The sequence below is a fragment of the Diospyros lotus genome, chromosome 12 (assembly GCF_014633365.1).
Source record: "Diospyros lotus cultivar Yz01 chromosome 12, ASM1463336v1, whole genome shotgun sequence".
Classification (NCBI taxonomy): domain Eukaryota; kingdom Viridiplantae; phylum Streptophyta; class Magnoliopsida; order Ericales; family Ebenaceae; genus Diospyros; species Diospyros lotus.
Window position 1 is genome coordinate 28,651,155 of NC_068349.1, and position 9,354 is coordinate 28,660,508.

General features: G+C 43.5%; 2 long non-coding RNA genes across 2 annotated transcripts; both read right to left on the minus strand.

Moving 5' to 3' along the window:
* Positions 1 to 216: 216 nt before the first annotated feature.
* On the minus strand, positions 217 to 1,685 carry LOC127787245 (uncharacterized). Its single transcript, XR_008020129.1, has 3 exons — positions 1,406 to 1,685; positions 1,023 to 1,075; positions 217 to 430 (listed from the first exon to the last, which is right to left on the minus strand). It is a non-coding gene; the product is annotated as an uncharacterized LOC127787245 (long non-coding RNA).
* A 5,620-nt stretch (positions 1,686 to 7,305) lies between these two features.
* On the minus strand, positions 7,306 to 8,482 carry LOC127787246 (uncharacterized). Its single transcript, XR_008020130.1, has 3 exons — positions 8,466 to 8,482; positions 8,082 to 8,134; positions 7,306 to 7,489 (listed from the first exon to the last, which is right to left on the minus strand). It is a non-coding gene; the product is annotated as an uncharacterized LOC127787246 (long non-coding RNA).
* Positions 8,483 to 9,354: the final 872 nt, after the last annotated feature.

A 9,354-nucleotide genomic window follows, 5' to 3' on the forward strand; every position in this document is an offset into this window, starting at 1 on the left:
GGCATGTTGTAACACCCCAAATTTCTTGAGCGTGTTATAACTTAGGATTTCAGGAATATAAATTTTTTTTTTCATATCACAATAGCTGTCATACATCACACAATATCCCAAAAATCCAAATTTAAACCTTCTCAGCTTAACAAACCCAATAATCAAATAGCTAAGACAGGCGTTAAAATCTCGAATGCGGAAGCCAGATCGAACCTGATATGGTTCACAACCATAATACTTTATTTATCATAAAATTGTTCAAGACGTTTACAAAATGAATTACATGAACATCATCTCTCGCAAGATATATCTGAACGTCTTAAACATATCCAAAATTACATAGATTCACGCATAAATAAAAATATGCTAAACATGCTACAAGCAGTAATTTAAGCTAATTCTTCAGCTACCTCCTTTCCCTTATAGCCGCTCGTCGAACCTGGAACGTTTGAATATTCCAGGGACATAGTCCAATTAGAAGATGAATCTTCTAGTGAGAAACTCCAAAAATAGTTTATATCGATGCATGATCAGGTATAAAATGTATGAGAAGACAACGAGAACTACTCTGAAGTGCCTCGTGAACACGTCAGCCTCCTCCAACGAGAGCTTTCTCAATGGCGCACGCATAGCGCCTCTCGGGAGGTCCCTAATCATGTCACTTCGGCCCAACTTCATAGAACTCATGCAAGCACCACATCTGTTGTGCCTTAGACTCACGGTCTTCCCCACGAGAGCTTTCTCGATGGCGCACGCACAGCGCCTCTCGGGGGATCTCCGACTTTTGCCCTCGGCCAACAATAAATAGGTACAACAGTATGGCCACACGAATTTTATAAATGCAACAGTTAAAAAGCCAATAGCATATAATTTTCAGAAAAATACATTTCGTATATGCATCATGATTTCACGTAAGAGAATAACAAGCGTTTATGTGTAAGAACTTCACGAAATACGTCTCATGCAATAGAAGTCTCCCATAAGAGAATAAAAAATAGGATTTGGAGTATAGGAGTCTCACGGAGTCTCACCTTGTTGAGTTATCTCTTCGACGATATAATTTTACAGCAAACGGCCTAGGTTTCTGCAGAAAATATGTGTTTTGGTAAATCTAACCTCAAATATTTTTATATAGAGTTGAAAATAATTAAAGTAGGGGCATAACTGGAAAATTTCATGTAAAAAGAACCCTTCACGCGCCCTCACGCGCCCCAAGAATAATGGACACGCGCCCCCACGCGCAGCCATTATCCGGCGCGTGTAACTCACGCGCAGGCACCAGATTCCGAACAGCAACGTGTCGGTTTGGTATTTCGGCCATATCTCCCTCGTTTTAACTCCGAATCAACCCCCGTTTGAACCTACGCAACCCTCTCTTCCCCCTCTACAAGATTATCAAAAAAATTGGACTTACCTCGCCTTTTTGCTGACTGATTTTGGCGAATTCTGGCGAAGACCCGCAACTCCGACGAGGCTCGTTCTCCGCCGCTTCTTCACCGCTTTCTTCCCGCCTTCTTGCCGAACCTCCCTCTCTCTCTCTAGAGTAAGCTCCTCCTCTTAGAGTGCTTCACTCCTCAAATTTGTTTGGAATGGTTTGAGAGCAACTCAAGGTGCCTATTTATAGAATCCTTCAACCAATGGTGTTATGCCACTTGTCACAATCTTAGCCATGGACTCCAAAGACTCAAAGCCATAATTGAGTGGCTTTTGAAATCCAAAACTAGAGTTAATCCATCTTTTGAAATCCAAGCTAAAACCCTAAACTTCTTTCAAATAACACTTTGGCCCATATTTCAAGTTTTCAACTTTAACATTTCACCACCTAAGCTCATAATTTCATCATTCTTTCATTTGGATAATTTCTCTAATTAGAATTATACCCTCAAACATCAAATTTATCGAGATGCTTAAAATCCCAAAATTATTAACTCAAAATTACTCAATATATACGATTTTTTCGGAAGCCCCTTACCATCATTCAGTATTTTTAGGTTATAACTTAGCTAACCGAAAACCATTTCTGATTTGATTTCCTTCAGCGTCATACATCTCGCCTCGAGACGCTCATCAAAAATATACCTTTAACCTTAGGTATCTAAGCTCTAGGGTACTCCCTACGACTGATTCGGTCACTCATTGCCAATTCAAACATATTTTCGATATTTTAAACTCACTTAAAATACGTGGCATCTTCACAAAAATATGGGGTATTATATTCTCCCCTCCTTAAAAGAATTTCGTCCTCGAAATTTGAAACATACTCAACATTATTGAAGGTTAAATAATTATTGCATACAATTTCTGGAAGAAAATATAAAAATTTCCTACTCTATTTCCATTTCCTCGAACAAATAAGGATATTTCTTCCTAATTGTTTCCTCAAGTTCCCACGTTGCCTCGTCATCTGAGTGCTTTCCCCACTGAATCTTCACTAACGGGATCTCTTTATTTCGCAACACTTGAGTCCGACGATCTAAAATTGCTCCAGGTGACTCCGGGTAGGTCAAGTCATCCCTTAGTTCAATTGTCTCCACTCGAACTCCGAGAGTTGGATCTGGCACATGCCTTCGAAGTTGGGAGACGTGGAACACATTATGAATCCCAGACAAGCTAGGTGGAAGCTCCAATCGATAGGCCAAAGGTCCGACTCTTTCCACAATCGGATATGGTCCTATATACCTTGGCTTCAGCTTTCCTTTACCGCTTCCACGCGTCACCAAATGCTGGGGTGATACCTTGAGATACACTAGATCTCCCACTTCGAACTCTAGATCCCTTCTTCTTTGATCTGCATAAGATTTTTGTCGGCTTTGCGCCGCTCGGATCCTCTCTTGGATTACTCGAATCTTATCGGTAGTCTGTTGCACAAGCTCGGGCCCCAACATCTGTCGTTCCCCTACTTCGGTCCAACAGATAGGCGACCGACACTTCCTTCCATACAAAGCCTCATAAGGAGCCATCCCAATGCTGCCGTGGTAACTATTGTTGTACGCGAATTCTACCAATGGCAGATGCTCCTCCCAATTCCCTCCAAAATCAAGGGCACAGGATCTCAACATATCTTCAAGCGTTTGAATTGTCCTCTCTGATTGCCCGTCAGTCTGGGGATGATAAGCCGTACTCAATTTTAGCTGAGTCCCCATGCATTCCTGCAAACTCTCCCAAAACCTCGAGGTGAACCTTGGGTCCCGATCTGAAACTATATTTACCGGTGCACCATGGAGTCGTACGATTTCCTTCACGTACTGCTCTGCAAATTTTCGTACCGGTTGATCCATCCTCGTAGGCAGGAAATGGGCTGACTTTGTCAACCTGTCTACCACCACCCAAATGGCATCATTGCCCCTTCGGCTCTTTGGAAATCCTGTTACGAAATCCATCGTGATATGTTCTCATTTCCACTCGGGAACTTCCAAAGGTCTCATCAACCCTGCGGGTTTCTAGTGCTCAATTTTTACCCTTTGGCATATATCGCATTGTGCCACTCTCCTTGCCACGCTGGCCTTCATCCCAGGCCACCAGTAGATTTCTCGAAGATCTCGATACATTTTCGTGGCTCCCGGGTGCACGGTATACTTAGCTCTGTGGGCTTCATCTAAAATTTTCTGCTTCAACTCTCGAAGGTTTGGCACGTACACTCTACCCCGAAATCTAAGAATGCCATTTCGCATCTCAAAATCCGGACTCTTGGGCTGGCCTTGCTCATCTACCCATAGACGTATACGTCGATCACTCCCACTAGCCTCCCGTATCTCGGTCTCCAGATCCAGTTGAACCGCCAGGCCGGCTACTAGGACAGAAGATTCCTTCGGCACTACACTCACCGTCATCAGGCTAAAAGCCTCAATCAACAGCCACTCCTGGGCCATCAACCCGGCCATAACAGTAGGCACAGTCCTACTCAAAGCATCAGCTACCACATTGGCACGCCCCGGGTGATACAAGATAGTGCAGTCGTAGTCCTTCAGGAACTCCATCCATCGTCGCTGCCTCATGTTCAACTCTTTCTGCGAGAACACATACCTTAGACTTTTGTGGTCTGTGAATACATCGAACGTCTCTCCGTATAGGTAGTGCCTCCATAGCTTCAGAGCATATACCACCGCTGCCAACTCCAAGTCATGCGTTGGGTAGTTCACTTCGTGCCTCTTCAACTGGCGTGATCCATATGCTATTACTCGACCATGCTGCATCAATACACAACCCAAACCAACCTTCGAGGCATCGGTGTATACAACATATCCACCGGGCCCACTAGGCATTGCCAGAACAGGTGCCGAGGTCAGTCTGTCTTTGAGCTCTTGAAAGCTTTCCTCACACTTTGCAGTCCATTCGAACTTGACCTCTTTCCGTATGAGCTTTGTCATAGGTGCAGCTATCTTTGAAAACCCTTCCACGAATCTTCGATAGTAGCCTGCCAATCCCAAAAAGCTTCGCACTTCGGTTACACACGTTGGCTGCTTCCATCTTTGAATAGCCTCAATCTTGGCTGGATCCACAGAGATTCCTTCGGCTGAGATCACATGTCTAAGAAACGCAACTTGGGATAGCCAGAACTCACACTTCGAGAACTTGGCATACAATTGGTGTTTCCTGAGGGTTCCTAGCACTATTCTCAAGTGCTCCTCGTGCTCACTCTCATTCGAAGAATATACCAATATATCATCTATGAAGACAATCACAAACCGATCCAGGTAGGGCTTGAACACCCTATTCATAAGATCCATAAACGCTGCTGGAGCGTTAGTTAATCCGAATGGCATTACAAAATACTCAAAATGGCCATACCTTGACCGGAATGCTGTCTTCGGAACATCATCTGGTTTAATTCTCAGCTGATAATATCCGGATCTCAAATCAATCTTCGAGAACACCTTCGCTCCCTGTAGTTGATCGAACAACTCGTCTATCCTTGGAAGCGGATATTTGTTCTTTACCGTGGCCTTATTTAGTTGACGGTAGTCAATGCACATCCTTAGACTCCCGTCCTTCTTTTTCACAAATAGCACTGGTGCACCCCATGGCGACGTGCTTGGCCTAATGAACCCCTTATCAGTCAACTCTTGTAGCTGACTCTTCAATTCTTTCATCTCTGCCGGAGCCATTCGATATGGCGGAATTGATATTGGCTGGGTTCCTGGCACTAACTCAATTGAGAACTCAATTTCCCGAGGTGGAGGTAGTCCCGGTAACTCTTCTGGAAACACGTCATCATATTCTCGTACCACTCGCACCTCATTGAGTTTCGGTACCTCTCTTTCTTCTAACTGAGCATAAGCTATGAATCCATGAGCTCCTCGGCTCAACAACTTTGCTGCCTTCATTGCCGAAATCATCTTTATGACCTCGGGGTCGCCTTGTCCCCGAAATTTAACCCACCCTCCCTCGGGTTTTCTTATGGTCATTATCTTCCTACGACAGTCTATATTGGCGTCGTACTTGGACAAGAAGTCCATCCCCAAGATTATGTCGAAGTCATATACTTCTAACAAAATCAGATCAGCCTGGAACCAAACATTACTCAGGCTAATTTCACATCCCCTCACCATTTCTGAGGACTTCATACTTTTTCCCATAGGTGTCGAAATCACCATAAGACACCCCATAGACTCGGTTCCTACTCTCAAACTCCCAGCCAAAGCATGCGATATAAAAGAATGAGTAGACCCTGGATCTATCAATGCATGCACAGGAGTATCCAAAATGAAGAGAGTACCTTGGATAACTGCAGGATTCGCCTCTACGTCCTCCTTGGTCAAGTTATAGACTCGGCCCTGTCTGGTCCCTTTTCCTTCTTCAATCTTTAGCGGCTGCTCTTTCTTCTTCGGGCAATTCCTCGAGATGTGCCCATGCTGGTTGCAATTGTAGCAGATCACGCTCACTGGTGTTGCTGCTATAGCTTTACCTTCTTGGACCATTCCCTTCGAGCAATTTCTGGAAGTATGCCCGGGTTGTCCACAGGTGTAACAGACAATACTTTGGCCATCGCACCTCTTGCCCGGGTGCCTCTTCTTGCATTTAAAGCACGCCTTGCCCTTTTTCACAATCTTCCCATCCCGAGGTCCCATAGTTGAGTGGGATTTCTCTGATTGTCCACCAGCTTGAATCGTCGTGGCCTTTAGTTCTGCTACCCGCGTCATATTCTCCTCGGCGGTCATAGCCTTGAAAACTATGTCTGCATAAGACTCCACATGGACCAGGCTCATCAGCTGTTGAAATTCAATTCGCAAGCCTTGTAGGAATTTTCGTCCCTTCTCCACATCGTCCATCCCGTACAGCGGCATATACTTGATTAACCGCAAAAATTCAGCCTCGTATTGAGCCACAGACATATTTGGCCCTTGGCGTAAGTTCATGAACTCTCGAGCTCTAGCCAACTTCCAGCAAGTGGGAAAGAATTTCCCATTGAATAACTCCTTAAATCGTTCCCATGACATCTGGGGTGCCTCCCCCAATTCTACATCTGTTGCCAACCCTTGAGATCCCGTCCGGTTAGGTATCGCTCGTTGCATAGACCTCCACCATTGGGCAGCTTCCTCTTCCAGCATATAGGTCGCACACTCGACCTTGTCCTCATTCAAGATTCTCAATCTTTGTAGGATCTTCTCGGTCTGGTCCAACCAGTATTCACTGATTGCCGGGTCATCTGCTGGTTTTCCTCGAAACACTGGCGGATTTTGTCGTAGATACCTCTCCAAGGAGTCTACTCTTCTTTGCTCGGGCTGCAACTCCAAAATTCGCCCAGCCATTCCTTCAAGGATTCTTTCAATCCTATCTATTCGGCCTTCCCCGAGGTCAGCTCGTGCATCTCTTTGACCTTCCACACCATCTCCTGGGTGCGGGTTGGTGTTGCTTTCTTCGCCATTGCCTCTCTCGCGCCTGTTCCTTCTTGTATTCACCATCTAGCAAGAAGACAGGGCGGTCTATTAAATCATCGCGACACGGTTCAATTCAAATTGAATAAGCAACAAGAGTATGCCACTAAAAAAATCCTAACCTAATTCCCAAAACTTACGGTGGCTTTACTCATCTAGCCACATGCGAACTTTTCCTTAGGTTCGCTCTGATACCAACTGTAACACCCCAAATTTCTTGAGCGTGTTATAACTTAGGATTTCAGGAATATAAATTTTTTTTTTCCATATCACAATAGCTGTCATACATCACACAATATCCCAAAAATCCAAATTTAAACCTTCTCAGCTTAACAAACCCAATAATCAAATAGCTAAGACAGGCGTTAAAATCTCGAATGCGGAAGCCAGATCGAACCTGATATGGTTCACAACCATAATACTTTATTTATCATAAAATTGTTCAAGACGTTTACAAAATGAATTACATGAACATCATCTCTCGCAAGATATATCTGAACGTCTTAAACATATCCAAAATTACATAGATTCACGCATAAATAAAAATATGCTAAACATGCTACAAGCAGTAATTTAAGCTAATTCTTCAGCTACCTCCTTTCCCTTATAGCCGCTCGTCGAACCTGGAACATTTGAATATTCCAGGGACATAGTCCAATTAGAAGATGAATCTTCTAGTGAGAAACTCCAAAAACAGTTTATAGCGATGCATGATCAGATATAAAATGTATGAGAAGATAACGAGAACTACTCTGAAGTGCCTCGTGAACACGTCAGCCTCCTCCAACGAGAGCTTTCTCAATGGCGCACGCATAGCGCCTCTCGGGAGGTCCCTAATCATGTCACTTCGGCTCAACTTCATAGAACTCATGCAAGCACCACATCTGTTGTGCCTTAGACTCACGGTCTTCCCCACGAGAGCTTTCTCGATGGCGCACGCACAGCGCCTCTCGGGGGATCTCCGACTTTTGCCCTTGGCCAACAATAAATAGGTACAACAGTATGGCCACACGAATTTTATAAATGCAACAGTTAAAAAGCCAATAGCATATAATTTTAAGAAAAATACATTTCGTATATGCATCATGATTTCACGTAAGAGAATAACAAGCGTTTATGTGTAAGAACTTCACGAAATACGTCTCATGCAATAGAAGTCTCCCATAAGAGAATAAAAAATAGGATTTGGAGTATAGGAGTCTCACGGAGTCTCACCTTGTTGAGTTATCTCTTCGACGATATAATTTTACAGCAAACGGCCTAGGTTTCTACAGAAAATATGTGTTTTTGTAAATCTAACCTCAAATATTTTTACATATAGTTTAAGGGAATTAAATTAGGGGCATAACTAGAAAATTTCATGTAAAAAGGACCCTTCACGCGCCCTCACGCGCCTCAAGAATGATGGCCACGCGCCCCCACGCGCAGCCATTATCCAGCGCGTGTAACTCACGCGCAGGCACCAGATTCCAAACAGCAACGTGTCGGTTTGGTATTTCGGCCATATCTCCCTCGTTTTAACTCCGATTCAACCCCCGTTTGAACCTACGCAACCCTCTCTTCCCCCTCTACAAGATTATCAAAAAAAATTGGATTTACCTCGCCTTTTTGCTGACTGATTTTGGCGAATTCCGGCAAAGACCCGCAACTCCGACGAGGCTCGTTCTCCGCCGCTTTCTTCCCGCCTTCTTGCCGAACCTCCCTCTCTCTCTCTAGAGTAAGCTCCTCCTCTTAGAGTGCTTCACTCCTCAAATTTGTTTGGAATGGTTTGAGAGCAACTCAAGGTGCCTATTTATAGAATCCTTCAACCAATGGTGTTATGCCACTTGTCACAATCTTAGCCATGGACTCCAAAGACTCAAAGCCATAATTGAGTGGCTTTTGAAATCCAAAACTAGAGTTAATCCATCTTTTGAAATCCAAGCTAAAACCCTAAACTTCTTTCAAATAACACTTTGGCCCATATTTCAAGTTTTCAACTTTAACATTTCACCACCTAAGCTCATAATTTCATCATTCTTTCATTTGGATAATTTCTCTAATTAGAATTATACCCTCAAACATCAAATTTATCGAGATGCTTAAAATCCCAAAATTATTAACTCAAAATTACTCAATATGGGGTATTATACATGTTGAGATGTGATGTAATTGTGAGAATTTATGGATTATTGTGTGAAGTTATATTCTTTCTTGTTATTATTATGCATGCCTCGATTCTTCATAGTTCTTGCTTGCTATATTATACACTTGTTGAACCTTGCGGCTCACCATTGCTTCTTTTCTTCATTCCAAATAAAGGTAAGGCCAAGGAAGGGATCGGGACAAGCTGAGCTTGAGTGTTGCAGGGTATAGATAATTGTACAGGGCTTTCCTAACCAAAAAGGTCATGGGATGTATTTTGAGGGCAAAGTCAGAGTAGCTAATGTTGTATTTTGAATTATGGGTGGTTCAGCCCTAAGGAGTTGTTCAAAGAGTAAAGTTAAAT